This window comes from Microcaecilia unicolor, chromosome 8, assembly GCF_901765095.1.
Source record: "Microcaecilia unicolor chromosome 8, aMicUni1.1, whole genome shotgun sequence".
In the NCBI taxonomy this organism is placed as follows: Eukaryota; Metazoa; Chordata; class Amphibia; order Gymnophiona; family Siphonopidae; genus Microcaecilia; species Microcaecilia unicolor.
The window spans coordinates 206551901-206575008 of NC_044038.1; the positions used below are offsets into that span (position 1 = coordinate 206551901).

At 44.3% G+C, this 23108-nt stretch overlaps 1 long non-coding RNA gene across 1 annotated transcript; it reads right to left on the reverse strand.

The window, feature by feature from the left end:
* Positions 1-2755: 2755 nt before the first annotated feature.
* LOC115475359 lies at positions 2756-17959 on the reverse strand. The gene is made up of 3 exons (XR_003943014.1): positions 17950-17959; positions 12179-12191; positions 2756-2842 (listed from the first exon to the last, which is right to left on the reverse strand). It is a non-coding gene; the product is annotated as an uncharacterized LOC115475359 (long non-coding RNA).
* Positions 17960-23108: the final 5149 nt, after the last annotated feature.

A 23108-nucleotide genomic window follows, 5' to 3' on the forward strand; every position in this document is an offset into this window, starting at 1 on the left:
TCAAGGACGAGCTATGGACGTAATCTACTTAGATTTCAGCAAAGCTTTTGACACGGTTCCCCACAGGAGGCTCTTAAATAAACTGGAAGGGCTGAAGATAGGACCCGAAGTGGTGAACTGGATTAGGAACCGGTTGACGGACAGAAGCCAGAGGGTGGTGGTGAATGGAATTCGCTCGGAGGAGGGAAAGGTGATTAGTGGTGTGCCTCAGGGATTGGTGCTGGGACCGATTCTGTTCAATATATTTGTGAGTGACATTGCCGAAGGGTTAGAAGGTAAAGTTTGCCTATTTGCGGATGATACTAAGATCTGCAACAGAGTGGACACCCGGGAGGGAGTGGAAAACATGAAAAAGGATCTGAGGAAGCTAGAAGAATGGTCTAAGGTTTGGCAATTAAAATTCAATGCGAAGAAATGCAAAGTGATGCACTTAGGGAATAGAAACCCTCAGGAGATGTATGTGTTAGGCGGGGAGAATCTGATAGGTACGGATGGGGAGAGGGATCTTGGGGTGATAGTATCTGAGGATCTGAAGGCGACGAAACAGTGTGACAAGGCGGTGGCCGTAGCTAGAAGGGTGTTAGGCTGTATAGAGAGAGGTGTGACCAGCAGAAGAAAGGAGGTGTTGATGCCCCTGTATAAGTCATTGGTGAGGCCCCACCTAGAGTATTGTGTTCAGTTTTGGAGGCCGTACCTTGCGAAGGATGTAAAAAGAATTGAAGTGGTGCAAAGAAAAGCTACGAGAATGGTAAGGGATTTGCGTTACAAGACGTATGAGGAGAGACTTGATGACCTGAACATGTATACTCTGGAAGAAAGGAGAAACAGGGGTGATATGATACAGACGTTCAAATATTTGAAAAGTATTAATCCGCAAACGAACCTTTTCCGGAGGTGCGAAGGCAGTAGAACGAGAGGACATGAAATGAGATTGAAGGGGGGCAGACTCAAGAAAAATGTCAGGAAGTATTTTTTCACGGAGAGAGTAGTGGATGCTTGGAATGCCCTCCCGCGGGAGGTGGTGGAAATGAAAACGGTAACAGAATTCAAACACGCGTGGGATAAACATAAAGGAATCCTATTCAGAAGGAATGGATCCTAAGGAGCTTAGCCGAGATTGGGTGGCAGAGCCAGCCGGTGGTGGGAGGCGAGGATAGTGCTGGGCAGACTTATACGGTCTGTGCCCTGAAGAGGACAGGTACAAATCAAAGTAGGGTATACACAAAAAGTAGCACATATGAGTTTGTCTTGTTGGGCAGACTGGATGGACCATGCAGGTCTTTTTCTGCCGTCATTTACTATGTTACTATGTAGATCGTAGATGTCTGCCTGGCACTGGTCTTATTTCCTCACTACTGGATTTGTCATCAAAGCCCAATCCAACACATCAAGATCTGTCTAGCCATACCTGGGGCACAGACCATAGAAATCTGATCAGTTCTGGCCTTATTTATCAATTGATGGAGTTGCTGTCTAAGCAACACCCTTTGTTTTGGTGCCATTCTTTTTTTTCCATATAGGAATCCTTTGTGTTTATCCCGCCCATTTTTAAATATCTCAGCCACTGCTGGTAAACTTTCAGTTGTTGTGTCAGATGTATATATTCGTAGTACTGGGAGCTTTCACTGTCCCAGACCTGTGATGAATTTTAGTTCAATGAAAGAAGCAGGCATTCAGGTTATGGAGGGAGAGGACTGTGTTTTCCCTGCAATAAATTTGATAGATAGAGATGTCCAAAACAGACTGTCAGCAGATGTTTTTGGGGAGCGTGCCTTCCATTGGGAAGTAAGCAAAACAGTGAGGCGACGAAACTTATAGAATGATATGCAGTGGCTATAAAACAGAACTGAATGATCACCAGCACCCAATCACCTGTGGAGATATGCGCCGACCTGAATACTGGATCACTGAAGAAATCACAGCCTCAGGATGGTGAACATTTTGGTGAATCACTTCCCAGCGAATGACTCATGTCTAACAGTTCGTGTTTGAGCGCAGGGAATCATTACCATAAACGTTTATTGTACCCAAAGGAGATGCTGTTCCTGGTGTATCACTTGTCACCAGGAGCAGCATCACCAGCTCTGTCAAGTTCTGATCAAAGTAGGTTTTTTTTTTTTTTTTTTTGCTCTGACGAAATGGTACATGAAAAATAAAATTTTTTTTAAAAGTTACTTGTACTACAAAATATGAATGAAATTGTGGGGGCAGAAACTTGTCGATGGATTCCAGGTTATGCACATGCGCATGACACGTAAATGGCAGTGCATAAAACTTTAAAAAATGTTAAAGATCCTTCAACACCCAAAGGGAGCAACTTGGAGAAGACAAGTGAAGTAAATGCTGACTATGGAATGATTCTGAGACACAAGCATTAGAGAATCTTCATGCTGTTTTGAACCTTTTCATCAATTCTGTCAGAAGCAGAACTCACTTTCTACCAGAAGTAGCTGATAACTTTGTTGAATTCTTGTAGAAAAACAAAAACCAGGTTAACCTAGTCACAATTCTCGTATGATGTGGTTACATAGACATTGTTAATCAGAAATTGCAGGCAAAGTGGTCTGTGGTAGAATAAGTGTTTCATGTCTGCTTTAACTGTACCAACTGGATTATAGTGTTCAAGTAGTGTTCAGGTGAAAGCTTGGCTATTCAACCAGGCCTTTAATGGAAGAAGTAACTAACTTGTTAGTCTCACTCACACACACAAGGAGTGACTTGGGCTGCATATACTTCAGTGGGACACATTTCCACTCCTACCCTAGCTGAGATAATATTTAACCATTTCTCTAACCTCATGTGCAACTTCCTTGAAATCAGTCACCATACTTTCTAACTCTCCCTAGTTTCTTACCCATACATGTTACAACTTTGCCTTACCCTTCACTATCAATTATAATGTTCTATTATGCATTGTATTGACATGACAAGCAGTGGCGTAGCAAGGGGGGCAGAGGGGGCGATCCGCCCCGGGTGTCAGCACAAGGGGGGGGGTGCTCCACCGCTCCCGCTGCTTCCAGGCATTTCCCCCCCCCCCCGCACCCAAAATCCCCCCGCACCCAAACTCCCCCCCATGGGCGCCTCGTGGAACCCTCCTCCTCCTCCTTCCTTCCCGCCCTCGGCAGCCCTCCTCCTCCTCTCCGCCCCCTCTCCGTGTCATAACCCTTTTACTTCCCATAGTGGCAGCGACGTCAGTTACTTACGAAGAAGGCTGCAGGCTACCCTCCGGCTTCAGCTTCTCCCTTCACTCTTCACACAGTGAGTGTCCCGCCTTCACGATGACGCATTTCCTGTTTCCGCGAAGGCGGGATACTCACTGTGTGACGAACGAAGGGAGAAGCTGAAGCAGGAGGGGAGCCTGAAGTGCCTTCTTCGTAATGGAACTGACGCTGCTGCCACCACGGGAAGTAAAAGGTTATTATATGGGGGGGCAGAGAGGAGGAGGGCTGCCTTGGGCGGGAAGGAAAGAACGGAAGGAAGGAATGGAGAGGGCAGGGGAGAGAGGAGAATGCTGGACATGGATGGGAGGGGAGAGCAGGGGGAGAGAACAGATTGCTGGACATGGGGGAGAGAAGGGGAGGGCAAGGGGGAGAGAAGGGGAGGGCATGGGGGAGAGAAGAGGTCGCTGGAGGGGAGGGCATGGGGGAGAGAAGAGATCGCTGGAGGGGAGGGCAGGGGAGGAGAATTGCTGGATGTGGGTGGATGGATGGAGGGGAGGGCAGGAAGGAACGGAGAGGAGGGCTGTGGGGGAGCTGAGGGAGGGCAGGGAGAATCGCTGGACATGGATGGGAAGGGGAGGGCATGGGGAGAGAAGAGATCACTGGAGAGGAGGGAAGGGCAGGGGAGAGAGGAGAATTGCTGGTGGATGGATGGAGGGGGCAGGGGAGAGAGGAAATTTGCTGGATATGGATGGATAGAGGAGAGGGCAGAGGAGAGGAGAATTGCTGGACATGGATGAATGAATGGGGGCAGGGGAGAGAGGAAATTTGAAGGATATGGGTGGATGGAGGAGACAGCAAGAGAGCATGGAGAGTTCCTGGACATAGATGGAGAATTGCTGGATATGGATGGATGAATGGGGGCAAGGGAGAGAGGAAATTTGCTTGATATGGGTGGATGGAGGAGAATGCAGGGGAGAATGGAGAGTTGTTGGACATGGATGGATGGATGGAGGGAAGGAAAGTCAGGAAGAAAATGCACATGGATGGAAGAGAGAAGAGAGGAGAAATGTTGGACAAGGATGGAGGGAAGGAAAGACAAAGGAAGGAGATGCACGTGGAGAGAGGGCAGATCCTAGATGGAAGGGGCAGGGAGAGAGGGCAGACTTTGGATGGAGGGGACAGGAGAGAGAGGGCAGACACTGGATGGCAGGGAGAGAGAGAGAAGGCAGATGCTGGATGGAAGGAAGACAGTGAAAAGAAGATGAGGAAAGCAGAAACCAGAGACAACAAACTGCAAGTAAAATATATATTTTTATTTTTTTGCTTTAGGATAAAGTAGTATTGTAGCTGTGTTAATAAATAGAACATGGAAATAAGGTAATCTTTATTGGACTAATTTTAATATATTTTGACTAACTTTCGGAGAACAAAACCCCCTTCCTCAGGCCAGGATAGGATATTGTAAAATCACTATACTGTACTGATCTGATCTGAGGAAGGAGGTTTTGGCCTCTGAAAGCTAAATGTATTAGTCCAATAAAATGGTGGTATTTTATTTTCTGTTTCCGTGGTGTTGCATTGTATGCTCAGTCTGGCCTCTTGGGGGTTCAGTTTAATTTTTGTCTAAATAGAAAGTCTGATTACTTATTCTATAGTGGTTTAGGGTTTATCTGTGTTTGTGAAAAAGACACGGCTTTCAGATTGGCATTGACTGTGCAGGATCGACGATCTGTACTATTCTGTCTGGTTACGTTTTACAATAGGCGAATTGATGTTCTAGTGCTCACTGTAGTGTTTAAGATGCTTTCCTTTTCCTTATGTGACTCATAGAAATTACTGCTTATGGTATGGTAAAATTGTTCTAGAGATCCTGAGTGTTTTGTATTCTCGGTATGCCTAGTACTGGATTTTGGAGGGGGGTGTTAAAAAATGACCGGCCCCGGGTGTCAACTACCCTAGCTACGCCACTGATTACAAGTAGTATACCATGCCATACTTTGTATTGTTAGTTGAATATTTTTACTGCTGTAGTTGCCTATTGCTCATGTTTGATCTATTCTTACTGTACACCGCCTTGAGTGAATTCCTTCAAAAAAGTGGTAAATAAATCCTAATAAATAAATAAGTTGAAGGGAAGGATGGATGAAGAATGGATGATGGGTGAGTTATGGGAATTTTAAAGTTCCATGCATATATTGTTTCTGCTATTTATTCACTAAACTCTAAGAGCAAATAGAGACTGAACATGCAGTACCTTTATGGTATGCACATTGTTCTTCTTAAAAATTGATAAAAATATTTAAACTCAAAAATACTAAAGCTGATTTTTAAAAAAAGCATAACCTCACCCCACCATAGACCAGGGGTAGTTGTGTTGTTAACAAGAGGCTATAATTGACCTTAGCCAAAAGACCAAGAAGCATTGTTAACAAGAGGCTAAAACTCCTTAAAAACCAACTAGGTTGATGCCGTCAGGTTAATGGTGGCCAAATTCTACCCATCCAGATCAAGACTAGGTAGCAGGATGTTCGGGCAACAGCCTCAAGAAAGTTTTGTAGATTTTTATTACAAAGCTTGGAGGTAGAATGGAGGTGGAGCCTGCTGAATGTTTTGTATACTCAACGGCCTGGGATGGTAGAGAACCAAGGGCGACGACAGCAAAAACTGAGTTTGATAAGGAGGAAAATCCTAGGAGCAGAACTAGAACTGAGTTCCATGATAGGAAGCTCCAAGGAGGTAGGCTCAGGAACAGTGTCAGTGTTCTGCCCCCAGCAGCCTTGTACTATTTTTATATTATAGCTCTAAAATGTTTCTAATGCTATTCTTAGGATTTGTGGTGTTGCAGTTACTTCCTGACATGGTATGTGAGCAATGCATTGTGTGCAATGTAGTCCCATATGTACTGCAGCCATCCCTGCTTATTGTATAAGATTCATTCGTAGTGCCTTTTCTCCTGCAAAGACCTCCTCTTTTTTCAGCCAAACTTGAGTCATTTGTCTACCTGCTGCTATTTCCTGATCACCTTTACTGTCTATGTTCTGATGGGTCAGCCAGGGTACAGCCTTCTCTGTGACCTGATCTAAGGTTCTGCTCCTATTGGTCCCTTTGTCTTGGCCTCTGGCCTTGTGGGTGTTCTTCTTGCTCCCTTTCATTTCATTTACTTTCACTTACTATACCGCCCTTACTAGCTGACAGACCAAGGCGGTGTACAGATTAAAATTTACAAACAAACAAAAACAGTAAGAAAAGAACTACAATTTTGGATAGGAAAGAAAATCTCATACACAGTGAAAGTCTTGAAAAAGGGATGGTAGATGGATCATGATAGAGGGGGATGCAGGAATCGAGGAGTGGAGAAGGGGATAGGAAGGGCAGGGAAAGGAGAGCTAACCTAGGCAGATGGACACCAGACCTCCACACAGGGCTAAAGGCAAGGGTAAAAAGTCAGGTCTTCAAAGCAATTTTAAATTGTTTCAGTGATAGTTCAGCATGTATATCTAAGGGCGTGAATTCCAGAGGAAGGGTGCAGCGAAGAAGAAAGCTCTGTACCTGGTCGATTCGAGACCTGCCTGTTTTGGACCTGGAAGAACCCGGCGATGATCATTCAGTGATCGAAGAACATAGGACGGGGAACAGGAGATCATTAAAGAAGATAAGTATTTAGGAAGGTCTACCTGAAAAGCCTTAAAGGTGAGAAGCAGTGTTTTATAAATAATGCTCTATTTAACAGGAAACCAGTGATGACCTTGGAGAAGAGGAGAAACGTCTCAGGAGCATGTACTCCTCTGCACCCTTGAAGTGAACTTGTCTTTTTACCTCCTCCTACTATTGTACTTCGCAGTACCTTACCTCTACTACTACTACTATTTAGCATTTCTATAGCGCTACAAGGCGTACGCAGCGCTGCACAAACATAGAAGAAAGACAGTCCCTGCTCAAAGAGCTTACAATCTAATAGACAAAAAATAAAGTAAGCAAATCAAATCAATTAATGTGGACGGGAAGGAAGAGAGGAGGGTAGGTGGAGGCGAGTGGTTACAAGTGGTTACGAGTCAAAAGCAATGTTAAAGAGGTGGGCTTTCAGTCTAGATTTAAAGGTGGCCAAGGATGGGGCAAGACGTAGGGGCTCAGGAAGTTTATTCCAGGCATAGGGTGCAGCAAGACAGAAGGCGCGAAGTCTGGAGTTGGCAGTAGTGGAAAATTCTCCTGCCAATTCTCCTGCCTCTAACAAGCAAAATCCCAATGCTATATATACATTTCAAAACGGGTTCCAAGCTAGTCATGCTTTCAAACCCTAGACCTCTGTTGTGACTTGTTTCACATGAGGTAACAACCCGTGGCTCACTCAAATCTTCAATGGTCTATACATTTTAATTTTAAGATTTTTTGGAATATATATATATTTATAATATTTATAATTTTTCATTATAAAAATTAAAATTGCACTTAGCTTAATCTGAGACTCTTCGGGTCAGTACCTAGCCAACATGGGCCATGTTTCACCTACGCTGCATCAGGCCTGGTCCTAGAAACATCTAAAATCATTAGTAACTTAAATCATGTATATAAAAATACAACTAGAACCCTACCCATATTTACCTAATGCATAACCATGCTGTTCTTCCTTCATTTAGCAATTTCAACATGGTGCTGTCAGTGGAAACACTGACCTTTATACTATCACAGCCAACTAGCTACTTGGTTTCATATTAATGAAGCCCTAAGAGGGCCAGGAACTATTTTTTATCATGGAGAGGGTAGTGAATACCTGCTAGAATACCTTCTCAAAGCAGATTGAAGAGATAAAAAATGATAATAGAATTCAAAAAAGTGTGGATTTAAACATAGAGGATCCCCCCAGTTGGACAATGGTAATAAAACACTGAAGTAATCTGCAGAGTGGCACTTCAGCCCAGTAGAGCAGTGGTATGTCTACACTATGTTGCCAAGAAGAACATGAAGGTTACCTGTATGGAGCAATGATTAGAATGCTAAACAGCAGTGGTACTTAGGGTTACCATACAACCAGTTTTACCCGGACATGTCACCTTTTTTCGAGGACATGGCCAGGCAACTGGGCGGGTTTTGCCAGCGGGGGCATCCTATCCTTCCCTCCCCAACTTTACCTTAGTGTGGTGCCCTGGTGGTCTAATGACCTCTTCGAGGCAGGAAAGAGCCCCCCTCTGTCCTGCCTGGCGCATCTGCAGACTGTCTTTCTCCCAGTGCCGATTCAAAATGGCTGCCGAGAGTTCAAGCGGCGGCCTTGCGAGACTTCCACATTTTGAATCGGTGCCAGGAGAAAGACAGTCTGCAGATGCACTGGGCAGGAAAGAGGGCGGGCTCTTCCCTGCCCTGAAGAGGTCACTAGACCACCAAGGCACTACACTAAGGTAAGGGAGGGGAGGGGTAGTGAAAGGAGTCATGTGGGTGGAGGCTGGAAAATTGGGGAGGGGATCTAAATGGGGGGAGAGAGGGAATATGGCTTTCTTTGGGGTGGTCAAAGTGACAGGGGTGGGGCAGGGTACAACAGGGGGTGGAGTGGGATACGACAGGGGTAAGGCAGGGGTGTGACAGGGGGGCGGGGCACATGTCCTCTTTTTTTCTAAGGGCAAATATGGTAACCCTAGTGGTACTGTACGTTTGCATCAAGGCTCCAAAGTATACTAAGATAACCAATAGACTCTCACTGTCACACATTTTGGGCACGCAAATCTCTTGAGAGATCATGGGCAGGGGGTGCTGGTGTAGGTCTGCGTTTGGGAATTCACATGCACATCCACTCAGGCGATTCTCAAATGGACAGACTAGAGGGGCCATTTGGTCTTTATTACTATCAGGGAGAAAGCCATCGCCTATAACCCCACTTGGCTTATTTCTTCTCAATCAAATTTTCTGTTATAGCTTGAAACTTCTTATCTGATTTGCAGCCTAGACTGGAAAGACCAAGGAGTCAGAACTGTCCGTTTTGCATGTCTCTTAAGTGCTGTGTACTTTACACAAATAATACTAATTTACTGTGTCAAACTTTACAGCTAGCAGCTGGAACATATCCTTAGCACTGCAGAGTAGAGTAACAAGGCAAACGGGATGGATCAATTCATCTTCATCTGCTGTCACCATTATCTTTATCAGCCTAAAGCTTCGTACTTGTATATATTTAAATGCTATTTTATTTTATTATTTTACTGATCCATATATAGAAAGAGGATGGAATCAGAACAAATCTTAGCCATGCTTAGACAGCAACTTTCAAGTTTTGTGTCCCAAAAATGACAAAAGGAAGGGGAATGGGCATGGGCCTTTCTGTGGTTTTTGCAACTACATTCAAAGTGGTTTACATAATATATACAGGTATTTATTTTGTACCTGGGGCAATGGAGGGTTAAGTGACTTGCCGAGAGTCACAAGGAGCTGCAGTGAGAATTAAACCCAGCTCCCCAGGATCAAAGTCCACTGCACTAACCACTAGGCTACTCCTCCACTCAAATATGCTTATTTTACATCATATTCATGCATATGATATGAGTGCAGGTGTTGTGTATCTCAATAGGGACAGGGATAACAAGGTTGAAATTAGAAAATAAAATGTTGGTAGCGATGTTGTTGGGTATGGTTTTAATCATGTATTGGCAATGCGCCCTCCCTGCCCATCTTCAAGTCCTTACTCAAAGCCCATCTCTTCTCCCTTGCTTTTGGCGCTTAACCGACCTTCCCCATTCATGATACCTACATAGCTTGTTACCTTTAGATTGTAAGCTCTCTTGAGCAGGGACCGTCCTTCCCCATGTTTTATCTTGTACAGCGCTGCGTAACCCTTGTAGCGCTATAGAAATGCTAAGTAGTAGTAGAGTGTAAAATTGTTGCAGACAAAATACAAAATCACTCTTCCAAGTCTGATTCATCAGAGATGTCAAGTTACCCAGTTCCATGCTGGAGATTTTGGGACAGTCCTGGTTTTGAACTTAAGGGCCGTTTTTACTAAGATGTGTATTTTTAGCACTCCCCAAAAATTAGTGTGCATTAAATGCTAGAGACAACCATATATTTCAATGGGTGCCTTTAGCATTTAGCAAGCTCTAAAAATGCTAGCGTGCCCTTAACGCTGCTTAGTAAACACAGTACCATATGTTTATGTTCATTAAAATTTGCTGTACCACCCTTTCTGAACATAGGTCAGGGCGGTTTACAAAAAAAAACTAAAAGTATAAATTAAGAAGACACAGAGAAAAGAATTCCATTATGATACGAAAGACAACTCACAAACAAGAGCACTCAGCACTTACAATTAAAGAACAACAGTTGAAACCCTAGTCAAGAAAATCACTGCTGAAATGTTCTAAAAGCAACAGAGAAATAATAGGATTTAAGTAAAGATTTAAGTTTCTTAAATGGCGTTTCAGTGCGGATAGAAGGAGGTAGGTCATTCCAGAGCCTTGGACCAAGAAAATAAAAAGCAGTGTGCCATGTAGATTCAAGATGAGCCAATTTAGGTGCTAGGAAAACTAAACAGTGATAATCAAGGAAACCTAAACATCTTGGAGTACAGGGAATGATCAAAGAAGAAAGGAAAGAAGGGAGACCACTGTGATAGGTTTTCTGAACCAAACAAGGAATCTTAAAAAATGACCTATAAGGAAAGGGCAACTAGTGAAGGCGAAAAAAAAAAAAGGAGTGACATGATTGAAACGCTTAGCTCTACAGAGAAACCGGGCAGCAGAGTTATGGACCGTCCAAAGACTTTTTAATTGAGAATTAAGTAGACCTGCAAAAATAGAATTACAGTAATCAAGTTTAGAGAGAATGAAAGCATGCACCAAAGTGTGTAAAGAAGCAAAATCAAAATAAGAATGAATCGAACAGAGTCTACGAAGAAAGCAAAATCCTAACGAAAGAACAGAAGAAATATGTGGAACAAAGAATAATTCTGAATCCAAAATAATACATAGATATCGGAAAGGTTGGACAGGTGCCACAACTTGACTAAAAAGAAAAAGAGGAACTGTAGGTGTCCCAAAACAGTGTGGGATTTGTAGTGCCTGATCCTGCTCATTTGAAATCAGTGCAGCAAATCCCATCATGCACCAGGATTGGGTGGTCAGAAATCCAGAACTGTCCAAAAATCTCCACCCTGGAACTGGATAGCTTGGAATCTATGGTTTCATATAAAACTGCCTTATATGGTGCCAGCATGCCAGACACCAGTTCCTGTAGCTTCACCTCTTGCAAACAAGGTGCCCCTACTGGGATAAAAGAGATTTGCCATCTCTAGAGAAATTATTTGATATATGTCACCTTATTGTTATGTTTGCAATGTGCACTCTACATATAGCCTAGTATGCAAAACTTTCAGATATTGTTTTTTGGTTAATTTGTATTGAAAGCAATAAGCAGTACTATGTTCTGTGGTGTTAAACTGTTACTGCATGAGACACCCAGTCATAATAGCCCTGACAAAACAGCCTTGTAACGAAATAACCCTTGACATTTCATACCTTTTCATACCCTAACAAAATAGCCCTGGACAAAATGGCCCCTCCCACAAAACAACCCTTGGCAAAATAGCCTCTAAACAAAACAGCCCCGTAAGAAAAAATAACACATCACAAAAAATATAATAAACTACAACTGAAATCTTCACTGATAAAGAGGGGCATTTTCGAAAGAAACGTCCAAGTTGCGATTTGGACGTCTTTGCGAAACGTCAAAATCCAGGGGAGGGGAAACCCATATTTTCGAAAACAGATGGACGTCCATCTTTTGTTTTGAAAATACCATCAGAGACGTCCAAATCCTTAAATTTGGACGTCCCTACATTTGGACGTCCTTGGATCTGGCCGTCCTTGGACGTTTCTGATTTTCGAATCCAAAGACGTCCATGTAAAAAATGTCCAAATACAAACCATTTGGACGTGGGAGGGGACAGCATTTGTAGTGCACTGGTCCCCCTGACACGCCAGGACACCAACCGGGCACCCTAGGGGGCACTGCAGTGCACTTCATAAATTGCTCCCAGGAACATAACTCTCTTACCTTGTGTGCTGAGCCCCTCAAAACCCACTACACACAACTGTATACCACTACCATAGCCCTTACAGGTGAAGGGGGGCACATATATAAGGGTACAGTGGGTTTGTGGTGAGTTTTGGAGAGCTTGCTGTTTCCTCCACAAATGTAAATGTAGGGGGGTATGGGCCTGGGTCCGCTTGTCTGAAGTGCACTGCAGTACCCACTAAAACTGCTCCTGGGACCTTCATGCACTGTCATGGACCTGAGTATGACATCTGAGGATGGCATAGAGGCTAGCACAAAATATTTTTAAAGATGTTTTTTGAGGGTGGGAGGAGGTTAGTGACCACTGGGGGAGTAATGGGAGGTCATCCCCGATTCCCTCCGGTGGTCATCTGGTCATTTCGGTCACCTTTTTGTGCCTTATTCGTAAAAAAACCACATCTGGGTGAAAATGTCCAACCAGCTTATAATCGAACGAGAATAACGCCCAAGTTCCGACCTAAATCGGGAGATGGGCGTTCTTCTCACAAAAACAAATAAAGCGGTATAATCGAAAGCCGAACTTTGGACGCTTTCAACTGCACTCCGTCGCGGATGCGGACAAAGTTGACGGGGGCGTATCGAAGGCGTGTCGAAGGCGGAACTGGGGCGTGGTTATCAAGCGAACAGAGATGGGCGCCCTTCGCCGATAATGGAACAGTTTTGAGCTAGAATTTAGGACACTTTTCCTGGACCCTGTTTTTTGACGAATAAGGCCCCCAAAAGTGCCCTAAATGACCAGATGACCCCCAGAGGGAGTCGGGGATGACCTCCCCTGACTCCCCCAGTGGTCACTAACCCCCTCCCACCACAACAAATGATGTTTCACAACTTTTTACTTTCACCCTCAAATGTCATACCCTCCTCCCAAGCAGCAGTATGCAGGTCCCTGGAGCAGTTGTTAGGGGGTGCAGTGGACGTCAGGCAGGTGGACCCAGGCCCATCCCCCCCCCTACCTGTTACAATTGTGCTGCTTAATGCTACTAGTCGTCCAACCCCCCCAAACCCACTGTACCCACATGTAGGTGCCCCCCTTCACCTCTTAGGGCTATAGTAATGATGTAGACTTGTGGGCAGTGGGTTTTGAGGGGGATTTGGGGGGCTCAACACCCAAGGGAAGGGTGCTATGCACCTGGGAGCTCTTTTACCTTTTATTTGGTTTTTGTAAAAGTGCCCCCTAGGGTGCCCGGTTGGTGTCCTGGCATGTGAGGGGGACCAGTGCACTATGAATCCTGGCCCCTCCCACGAACAAATGCCTTGGATTTATTCGTTTTGAGCTGGGCGATTTCATATTCCATTATCGCTGAAAAGCAAAAACGCCCAGCTCACACCTTGACGAATAAAACATGGGCGTCTTTTTCTTTTAAAAAATACGATCCACCCCGCCCCTTCACGGACCCGTTCTCGGAGATAAACGCCCATGGAGATAGGCGTTTCTGTTCCATTATGCCCCTCCAAGTGTTCATCAGGGACATCCTTGCTTTTTTCGATTATGGGTCAAAGACGTCCAAGTGTTAGGCACACCCTAAGTCCCGCCTTCACTACGCCTCCGACATGCCCTCCTGAAATTTGAACGTCCTTGCGATGGACTGCAGTTGGAGACGTCCAAAATTGGGTTTCGATTATACCGATTTGGACGTCTCTGTGAGAAGGACGTCCATCTTCCGTTTTATATTGAAAGACGGATGTCCTTCTTTCAAAAATGAGCCTGAAAGACTCCTACCAGCATTCAATTGCATAAAGCATATATAAATAAAATTCTATAGCTACAAACTGGTATTCATGATCTGTTCTACTATTTAAAGAAACTATTCTTCCATCAACATGCTAACTAAAGAAAAAAACAATATTGTCATCATTTTCATAGTCTTACCAACCTTATCCTGTTTGACAAGGTAAGATTATTATTAAAAAAAAAATGCAGTCCCATATTCTGGGCAGCCTGATCGGGCCCTTTTGTTGGGAGGCTAACTTGTCAAGGGTTATATTGTGGGCAGGCCGTTTTGACAGTGGCTGTTATGTCAGGGACTATTATGTCGGGAGCATTTTTTGTTTGGAGCTTTTTTGTCGGAGCTATTTTGTCAGGGCCTTTTTGTCGGGGCTATTTTGACCAGGTACCACTGCATGACTAAGGTACAGATCTTCTGTGGGTCACTAAATTCCGGGTCATCCTAATCTGAGTTATACCATCCAATATATCAATATACAACTGAGATCAGCCCAGGTCATTTTATATATATAGACCATTTGATGCCAGGATTAAATCAGAGTAAACCTCAAAATGCTCTACCCCTAGACCCAGTCCAGAAAAAAAAGTTAGAGTTAAAAAATCCAGATGTGCCCGACAAGGTTGATCCAGTGCTGGGTTAACCACTGCATGCAGAGACCTGTAGTCTTGTTTTTCTTAGGGAATGCGATGGAGAAATCAGACCTACAAGTTTCTGCATGCAATGAGGTAAGCTCGTGGCTGAATCAACCCTGTCGGATGAATCTGGATCCAGTTGGCAACCCTAGTTAAAAAGAAAGTTTCAAGATAAGTTAAGCTGTAAGACTTTAATAAAATATTATAAATGTTAATTAGTGCTTTTATTTCTGTGTTTTATTGAGTCTTTTTATTTATTGTAAATGTTTTATGATTATATGTGTTATTAAGTTCGCCATTTAATTATAAGCAGAATGTAAGTTAATAAACCTTATTTTATGCATGTTACTATTGATGCAGGTTAGCATAGTCTAACATGATAATGCGCTTTAATGACTCCAGTCCTATAGGTAATTCAAAATACCCACACAGCACCGTATGCTCAAAAGTACCCCTGCTTGGTAAGTTCATTGGAAAGGTTGTGTGATGCCTCCAATAGCTTGTTGGAGATAAAGGAACATGCTCCCAGAATAAATGCAATTTGCATGGAACATCTGAACAGCAGAGAGCTTGGTTCAACCTAGAAATTTGTGTTTATAAAAATATGACTCAAAGCAATGAGGCCTGGCAGCTAAATAGTCTCACTTCCATTGCCCAAATTTAAATGCAGACATTAAAAACATATAACAATAGTATCAAGAGACTGAAAATATCTTAGCTGTAGCTGTGCAAAACTCCCAAGTAAAGGGCAAGGAGGCTCAAGCACTAAGCCCTGGAAAGCACAGATTCTGTTGTGGTAATTTGAGCTGTCACATATTTTGAGGATAAACTTAATTGTATGCACTATTTGTGAGGTTAGTCTTCTTCCTGTCATTTTAATACTTAATACTTTCCTGCTGTTCTCCTTAATTCTTTATCCTGAAGGAGAACACAGTTATACTGGTAGTGGTGCACTCAGGGCTTTTTTTGAGGGGATACTTGGGGGTACTGAGTACCGGCACCTTTTCCAGTCTGCTAAAATTGACCCATGGACCCTAAATTTTAATGAAAGAACTCAGGCTCTACACACCAATTCTGCCTCGTGATAGATTCTGTGACCGGTTGCAGGGTCCTGGCTATCGTGTGGTGGGTCTCTCAGTAATCACCCCACCCCTGAAGGATGGCCAATCATTTGAGTCAGTGCTTCAATACTGCATTTTCAATTGCTAGGAACTTGCATGTTTCAAGGAGATTGGAGAAAAAGCAGGAGAAGGCATGAGCCTATCTGGCCCACCATGTGGGCTGAAGCCCTATCAATTATACTGTTTTTGGTGTACCAAGATGGCGGCAGCTGCATTGGGGAGAATGAAAAACTCCTTGGGTAGACTGGCTTCGGCTTTGTGACATCATGCCATCTCCTGTTCTTTCTCCAACCTCCATGGCAGGTGCCCTGGACTCCTGCAGAGTCGGTTCAAAACTCTGCTGCCCGTCTCATCTTCCGCCAGGGTCGCTTTACTCATACTACCCCTCTCCTCAAGACCCTTCACTGGCTCCCTATCCGTTTTCGCATCCTGTTCAAACTTCTTCTACTAACCTATAAATGTACTCACTCTGCTGCTCCCCAGTATCTCTCCACACTCGTCCTTCCCTACACCCCTTCCCGTGCACTCCGCTCCATGGATAAATCCTTCTTATCTGTTCCCTTCTCCACTACTGCCAACTCCAGACTTTGCGCCTTCTGTCTCGCTGCACCCTATGCCTGGAATAAACTTCCTGAGCCCCTACGTCTTGCCCCATCCTTGGCCACCTTTAAATCTAGACTGAAAGCCCACCTCTTTAACATTGCTTTTGACTCGTAACCACTTGTAACCACTCGCCTCCACATACCCTCCTCTCTTCCTTCCCGTTCACATTAATTGATTTGATTTGCTTACTTTATTTATTTTTTGTCTATTAGATTGTAAGCTCTTTGAGCAGGGACTGTCTTTCTTCTATGTTTGTGCAGCGCTGCGTATGCCTTGTAGCGCTATAGAAATGCTAAATAGTAGTAGTAGTAGTAGTAGCTCACTATTGAAAATGTGATAGCACAACAGCACCTCCCACTGGCAGCAATGCAGTTGGAGGACTCCCGCTCAGCTTAGCGGGAACAGTATTCTCTTCCCCTCGCAATTTCATTTTTCCTTGTTAGTTTAATAAAATTCAACAGCTATTTGACTACACAGCACAATAAAACAAATTACTTTCTTATGTATTATTCTTTGTTATGTATCCTATACTGTTTATTGTAAGCCACATTGAACTTAAACTTGATTGGGATAATGTGGGATACAAATGTCACAAATAGATAGATAGATAGATAGATAGATAGATAGATAGATAGATAGATAGATAGATTTAAAAAAACAGCTGTTCTGTAAGCTGGAACCTTACTGACAGCAAGAGACCTGTGGTCTACTAACTGCACTGTCCATCAACTGCCAGGTGATAGAAAACACATCTTTTCAATACATCTTTAGGGGTAATATTTAGTTCCATTCCATCTTATGTTCAGTGTGTGTGTGCAATATCCTGTCTGTAAACCTAAGTAAGTCCTACCATAAGCTGCCGGTTTGCTCACCTAATAAAGACCATGTGTGTGCACTGACAACATTGCCAGAATGGTCACAAATTATTTCATTTGGATGCAAGAAGATAAAGTAAAAGAGCAACATATCATCGGTGGATTTCCTAGATGCCAGACAGTCAGTTTGGTTAGAGCCTAATGGAGATGGTCTGGCTAAAAGGACTAGGTCACAGGAGCAGCAGAATTTCACACTTAAAAAGACACAGCAGACAGAACCAGTTCTGAAAGTCTGAAAAATGGGGGATGGGCAAAGGAGAAGGGGAGAGGGAAATACCTTCTAGCATAGGGTTACCATATTTGCGGAGACAAAAAAGAGGACAGAAAAAATAAAAATGGTTGCTAGCTTTGCTAAAGAAATATTTAATCATAGCCTTTAGTTAATGAACACACATCAACTTACTTACAGTACAGCAGTAGACAATCTACTTTCCAAGAACTTCTGGATTTGAGTTTGACTGAGTCTGAGCCCAAGCGTACTTATCAGAAGAACGCATATCCTTCAACAACTTTGGTTGATTTCTGAGATACGTGTAACATAGTAACATAGTAGATGACGGCAGAAAAAGACCTGCATGGTCCATCCAGTCTGCCCAACAAGATAAACTCAAATGTGTATACCTTACCTTGATTTGTACCTGCCTTTTTCAGGGCACAGACCGTACAAGTCTGCCCAGCAGTATTTCCCGCCCCCAACCACCAGTCCCGCCTCCCATCACTGGCTCTGGCACAGACCGTATAAGTCTGCGCTCCACTATCCTCGGCTCCCAACCACCAACCTCTCTTCCCCCACCTGCTCCGCCACCCAATTAAATAGGGTTACCATATTTTGTCCTCTCAAAAAGAGGACACATGTCCCGCCCATGCCCTGCCCCTTTCACATCCCCGCCCCCTGTCACATATTCCTCTCCCCTCCCCCCGGGTCACATATTCCCCTCCCCTGCCCCTGCCCCCCCCATCACCTCCCCTCCCCTGGATCACCTCCCCTCCCCTCCTCTTACTTACTATCTACTGCCCTGGTGGTCTAGTGACCTCTTCGGGGCAGGAAAGAGCCCCCTCTTTCCTGCCTGGAGCTCTGTCCTTGCCCTGCATCCTGTTGCTGTGACGGTCTCGGGATTCAAAATGGCCGCTGAGAGTTGAAGTCTCATGAGGCCAATTCTATTTTTTTTAAATGCTTACTGTTGCTGGCTAAATTAGCCCCCAGTATTCAGTGCCGGACCATGTCTGGGCACCAGCACTTAATATTGAGGGCTACATGTGGGCGGGTTGGGCAGCGAAACTTATGTGGGTCCAGCCAATATTCAGCCGGGACCCGCATAAGAGTTATGCAGGCCCCGGCTGAATATCGAGTTGAGACCCACAAAAGCTTTTCTAAAAAAATTGAAACCCCCTCCGAGCCTCTGACTACTACTACTACTACTATTAAACATCGCATCCCCCTCCGTCTACCAACCTGTGACCACAGAGCACTCCCCATCCCCATTCCCTAAGCCCTTACAATAACTCCTTTCAGTTTTGCCCACTGCTCTCCAACTTCTTCCAGAAGTTCCCATCCAGACAACAATTCCTTGAGGTAATCACCCATCTGAACAAAGGTAGTTCTTTTTTAAAGTCTAGAACCTTCACTTTTGAATGAACCCTCTCCACACCTATCTTAAAATTAAACCACACCATCGTACAGCTTATAGATTGACTGATCTAGGCATGTCCTCCTATACCTAAAATTGAGTTGCTATAAGCAGGCATGCCTTCTTTTTGGCACACCAATGCAGGTCTGTGCTAGTGTTCTGTAATGACATTAGGGCACCCTGATGCCGTTATAGAATTGGTACTCCCTGCACTGCATAAGGGCACCAAAAAGGAAGCACCAATTTATAGAACTGCCATCATAGTAACATAGTAGATGACTTCAGAAAAAGACCTGCACAGTCCATCCAGTCTGCCCAACAAGATAAAAACTCATATGTGCTACTTTTTGTGTATACCTTACCTTGATTTGTATCTGCCATTTTCAGGGCACAGACCATAGAAGTCTTGCCCAGCACTAGCCCCGCCTCCCAACCACCAGCCACGCCTCCCCCCACCGGCTCTGCCACCCAATCTCGGCTAAGCTTCTGAGGATCCATTCCTTCTGAACAGGATTCCTTTATGTTTATCCCACGCATGTTTGAATTCCGTTACCGTTTCCATCTCCACCACCTCCCACGGGAGGGCATTCTAAGTATCATAGATTAGAAAATCCTATGATGTATAAAAGTAGTGTACTTGAAATATAATGGTGTGGATATTTATACTAGCTTCACCATCACTACCACTGCTCTCTACATTCCTCATCCCACCTCCCCTTATATAGCCAATGACTATCACTTCCACTATTTCCCAGACCCCTCTCATCCCACCTCCCATATATACCCAATCACCATCACCACCACCACTTCCTGCATCCCTCTTAGCCTGCCTACTCTATATCACCACCAACACTCTGCACTCCTCTCATCCAACCTCCTCATATATTCAAATACCATCACTACCACCACCACCACATCCTGCAGCCATTTTATCCACCTCCCTTATATACCCAATCACCATCACCACCACCACACCCTGCAGCCCCTTGTCCAACCTCTCTTGTATACCCAATCACCACCATCACCATCACTTCCTGCACCCCTCTTATCTCACCTCCTCTATATGCTCAAATACCATTATCACCATCACATCCTGCAGCCCCTCTCATCCCACCTCCCCTTATATACCTAATCACCATCACCACCACCAATCCCTGCACCCCTCTCATCTCATGTCCTCTATATACCCAAATACCATCACCACCATCACATCCTGCAGCCTCCCTCATCTCATGTCCTCTATATACCCAAATACCATTACCACCATCACATCCTGCAGCCCCCCTCATCTCAACTCCCCTACATACCCAATCACCATCACCACCACCACCACATCCTGCAGCCCCTCATCCAACCTCTCTTGTATCCTAATCACCACCATCACCATCACTTCCTGAACCCCTCTCATCTCACCTCTCCTACATACCCAATCACCATCACCACCAACATTCCCTGTACCCCTCTCATCTCATGTCCTCTATATACTTAATAACCATCACCACCACCACTTCCTGCACCCAGTCGTCCCGCCTCCCTTATATAACCAATCACTATCACCACCACCACCACTTGCACCCCTTCATCTCAACCCCCTTATATACCCAATCAACAATGCCATCACCACTAAAATTCTGCATTACCCTTATCCTCCCCCTCACTATATAGTGCTCCACAGGAAACTTTTCACTAGCCATCTTTTGTATCTATGCTAGCGCCTTGCAAACAATTTCTTGAACTGGAATGTTCTCTTTGTGGAAGGTGTTAAAGAATTGCCCTAGGCAGGAGTAGAGAGATCAATGGAACTGGTTACTGTTGCACTTCTCTTAGATCCTTTCGATAAAGCTGACGTTTCATATACATGAAACTGTATCCACACTCAGTCCTAAGGGCACATTCTAATCTGTCAGTCACAGAAAGAAAAAAAATGTCTTTACCCATCATTTCAGCTTTTAGTTCTATCAACTGCTGTATTTTCTTTCATCATTTTAGGGGATTTTAGTATTAAAAGAATGCATCTTTTATCATGTGCTTAATACTCTGTATATTTGTATATGCTCAGCCTAAGTGCTTAGATTCTGGATCTTAATCCAGTTTTAGCAAGGACCAAATAAGACAGGCAAGTGTGAGAACAATTTACCAGTGGGATTCACAACATTTGCTTCCGAATGCTGTAAAGATTTAATTACAAGCAATATTGTCTCAGGTTGCTACTGACTTTAAGAAAAAGTCTTCTGGTATAGGTGGTAAAGAGCAACTTCATTTCTGTCATCCAAAGTAAATGACTCATAGCTATCTTATAAGTACAAAAGGGATTCTGGGTGCATGGGAGATGTTTGTAATGAGGTTTCAGGGATAAGGAGGGAGAATTGTTTATTTTTATTCCAGTGCATTCTAATTTTTCAGGAGACCAGAAAACAATAAATATATATTAAAATTGACTTTTATAAAAAGAAAATGGGCCAGGAGACAGATGTGTCCAGTGTGAGTCATTTAGTATCCAAAGAACAGAACCCAAACTTTGAGTCGTGACACCAAATGGGATCACAAACCCCACATTTGGGTCATAACCTGGGTGGCCTCTCCATAGGTGTATCATTATTTTGCAACTCCGAGGGGGGTGGGGGACAAAGTCACAGTCACAAAAATATTGATAAGCACTGCCAATAGAGCATGACATTAAACTATGAGCCCCCTCCCACACACACAGTTGTAAACATTTGTGCAGAATAAAAATTAATAACAACCCCAATTAATTTAATTTTTTTGTGCACTATGAAGTTGCATAAAGGTTGGTAATCTGCTCCACACCTTTGCTGCCTGATATGAAAAGGAAGACATTAAAAATCTTTTGTATCTAATTCCTCTAGAACTAGGAAATTGCAATGATAGATAATTGCGTGTTGCACATCTATCACAAACAGAAAAGGGATGGACCAAATCATACATATAACAGGGTGCCTTTCCAGTCATAAGTTTAATGATCACACAGTATAGCTTATACGAAACCCTCACCTCTACTGGTAACCAATGAAGTTGAATATTTAGGGAGTAAATAAGCCTAATAACGGTATTTTGTACTGTTTGTAACCTTTTCTGTAGATATTTCATACAACCCAAGGAAACAATGTGTCACAAGTCTAGATGGGTGAGCCCATGGGCCACCACTGGGAAACCACCGTCCTCCTAAACTGAAAGTCAGGAGGGTCCTGATTGACAGAAGGCAAGTCACTCCTTGGAAGCCAATGGGTAGCTCTGAAAAGAGCCTTTAGGGGCAGGCCCGGCAGAACTGGGACCTGGGGTGAGCAGGAAAAATCAGAGGTGAGGCTGGAGACCAGGCAAGGCTGAAGGCAAGGCAAGGCTAAGAAGAAGGCTGGCCTGAAGGCAAGGCAGATCAGAGACTAGGCAAGGCTGAGGGCAAGACAAGCCTGGAGACAAGGCTGGGCTGGAGGCAAGGCAGGACGGAGACTATGCTAGGCTAAGGGCAAGGCAAGGCTGGATACAAGGCCGGACTGGAGGCAAGGCAGGATGGAGACTAGACAAGGCTGAAGGCAAGGTAAGTCTGGAAACAAGGCTGGGCTGGAGGCAAGGCAGGATGGAGACTAGACAAGGCTGAGACAGGAAAGCCTGTTGCGAAGGCAGCAAGAGAGGATGGCCCAGTCATCTTAAATGGGTCCAGGTGCCTGATGTGATAAGAGCACACCCGGCCAGTTCATGCACTGTGGACTGCTTTCCAGCTTGCTGAAAGGTAGTAATAACATCATCCGCGTAATCCTTCTTCCTCTATCACACCCTCTCAAGAGCCAGGCCGTAAGACCAAAGTGGGAGGGATCCTCTATAAGTACTTGACCTTGGTGCAATAAGCCCTTCTGTGGAGGAAGAGTCAACCAAAGAGAAATTTGAAGATGGATGAGGTCTGTACACCAAGAACATCTGGGCCAGTCTGGCGCTACAAGAACGACCTTTCCAGGATGACACACAATCCTGTGCAATGTCCTTCCCATAAGTGGCCATGGAGGAAACACGTAAAGGAGGCCATCTCACGGCTAAGGCTGTACCAGTGCATCCATTCCTAGGGAGTCTTTTTCCTAAAGCGAATGTAGAATCTGTGTACTTGCACATTGAGTCTGGATGCCATGAAGTCCAGAACCAGAAGGCCCCACTGTGTGGAAATGAGGCAAAATGCAGTCTTTGACAGTTGCCATTCCCCCGGGTCCAGAGACATGCTGCTGCTGCTGCTTCTGCTGCTGAAATCCTTTTGCGAGTTCAGTGAACCCGCTATGTGAGATGCTAAAATCATCAGAATGTTCAAT